The following is a 2,210-nucleotide window of genomic DNA, read 5'->3' as shown; positions in this document are numbered from 1 at the left end:
ACAGGCACCTAAGCAACAGGGACCCATCACATTGCTTGACATTCAGATGGCTTCAGGCCAACGGCTGGATGCTACCATCTTATGCTTTGAGAACTAACTTCCCTTTTTAAAGTTCTAATTCTCTCAATTCGCCAGCAACCACTTTCATTTCTTGCAGCCCATCCCACTCTGATTAAACACACGTTCACAGGAAGAAAAAAGAAAGTGACTATTTTTGAACGAGGAAAGCGGTTGATTTCTGCTTACATATCTTGGCAGATGAAATGCACTGCATCCTTCACAATTTAAGTCATCAGCGTGCTTCCTGGCAAGTTCAATTCTCAGTCGGCCAGTGGGCACCCCTTTCATTGCTTAATTTAATGGCTTTCCCCCCTCCTCTCCTAAACCTTCGAGCTGTTTCCGGCCCGAGCCTCAGCCAAAAAAAAGCTGAGCAGGACTGGCCCCTGCTCACGGAAGGCAGTAAGATCTGGGGACTCAGCCATGGGGCTTCCTACTCCCCATCTCCATGGCCCGTCAGAAAAGACTTAAAACAGGCTTAAGGAAAAAACTCATGACTGAGGGCAGCGCGCAGGCTCCCACACTCACCTGACCCTCGCCAGGCTCTCTGGCGCCAGAGTCCGCCCAGCCAGCGGTGCGAATCCTGCTCCTCTGTAGTCGGCTCCTAAGGATTCAGAAAGGAGACTGCGTGTGAGACCAACTATGCTCCAGATTTCACGGTTCCACCTTCTTTAACCTCCTTCCTGGTGAGCACCCCCGCCCCCCAACTCCAGTTGACAGGCAGGTCGGTGGGATCACGTGGGCGGACCACAGGTAACTTCGCGTACTTACTTCCACCAAGTAACCGACAAGTGAGGCTGGGCACACGCCAGCCTGGAACGCGCCCGGGGCTGGAGCTCAGGGAAGTGCCTGGCGGATCCCAAAGCACTTGCTTCCCGCAGCGGAGGACGAGCGTCGCAAGCCCGCATCCTCCCCGGGCGCCAGCTCCGTCCACCCTCGGCGCGCCCCGGTGTCCTTCGGGTTTTGAGAGCCCTCCCCGCCGGGGCCCGGCACATGCATTATCCTCCCAACCGTGCGACTCGAGGGAGGGCTACATTTTAAGAAAGACGGTTTCCTAGGGCGGACTCACATGTGACACCCCCACAACCACAACCCTCCCCCCCAAAAAAAACCTATTTCCTGCAGCTGCTGCAACAGTTTCCAACTTGGGGGAATGCCATTCCGGTCCAGCACGGAGAGCCCTCAAAGCCAGTCACTGGAGTCGAGAATGTTTTCTTTTTTTTCCACCTCAAACGAATCCCCCCCCCACAAAAAAAAAAATGTTCTCAGTTGAAGAACCCCCAATGCATGCAAGCGCTTGCAAATCCACCGAGAACTCCCAAAGAGCGGGGCAAAAACTTGTGCTTCGGGGGGCGGGGGGGACAGCACCAACTCCCCGCGCCCTCCGCCCGGCCGCAGCCGCTACCTTGGTGCCCGGGGAGCCGCGCCGGTATGCGGGAGCAGGGCGCGGAGGGGGCTCAGCGGCCGCTGTGTCGTCCCATGCTCGCGAAGTGGGAGCTCGTTCCGTTAGGCTGGGAGCGGAGCGCCCACACCACCTCTCGGCGTGGCTTCGCTCTCCGCCCTCCGCCTCCTCCTCCGGCACCACCTCCTCCTCGCCTCCCGCCCCGCGAGCCCGAGGACGCGCCTCAGCAGCACAGCCACATGGTTACTGCACTTGGACGCGGCTCCTGGTGCCTTATATAGGCCGCGTGGCTCCCTGGGCAATGTAGTCCGCGGCCGGGGTCGCGGCGGCGCCCGGGGCGGCGGGACGGACTACATGTCCCAGAATCCCTTGGGCTCGGGGCCGGGCTCTAAATAGACACGGGCGGGGGCGGAGGGGGGGGGGCGTCCCGGCTCTGAACTCAGCTGCTAGTCCTGAGCTGGCCAGGCTTGGGACCCACCACCCAGAGCCACCCCTGGGGGGCGCCCCTACCCGTGGGGACGCCCCTCCTCCTCCAGTTGCTCCCCTTCCCTTGAGTCCAGGTGTCGCTGGGAGCCGGGGGCGGGAGCGGCTCGGATTTCTGCTTTGGAAGTTTTTACAGGCTGGCACCCTCCTCCTCCCCGCCTGGAGTCCCGAGCCAAGAATTTCAGAAATTCGGGGAACCGAAACGGCAGTGTTTGCGGTCAAGGATTAGAAGTGCGAGGTTGTCTTTATTTAATCTGCTCGGGTTTGC

General features: G+C 59.7%; 1 long non-coding RNA gene across 1 annotated transcript in view; it reads right to left on the bottom strand.

The window, feature by feature from the left end:
- The window catches only part of LOC105295111, a 21,350-nt gene extending 19,655 nt beyond the window's left edge, over positions 1-1,695 (bottom strand). Inside the window, exons 1-2 of the long non-coding RNA XR_896127.2 lie at positions 1,463-1,695; positions 586-661 (exon numbers count right to left, since the gene is read on the bottom strand). This is a non-coding gene — a long non-coding RNA (uncharacterized LOC105295111). The remainder of the gene's footprint in view (positions 1-585; positions 662-1,462) is intronic.
- Between the last annotated feature and the right edge of the window lie 515 nt (positions 1,696-2,210).

Source organism: Pteropus vampyrus, unplaced genomic scaffold, assembly GCF_000151845.1.
Source record: "Pteropus vampyrus isolate Shadow unplaced genomic scaffold, Pvam_2.0 Scaffold100, whole genome shotgun sequence".
Classification (NCBI taxonomy): Eukaryota; Metazoa; Chordata; class Mammalia; order Chiroptera; family Pteropodidae; genus Pteropus; species Pteropus vampyrus.
This window is presented reverse-complemented; position numbering and strand designations above follow the sequence as displayed.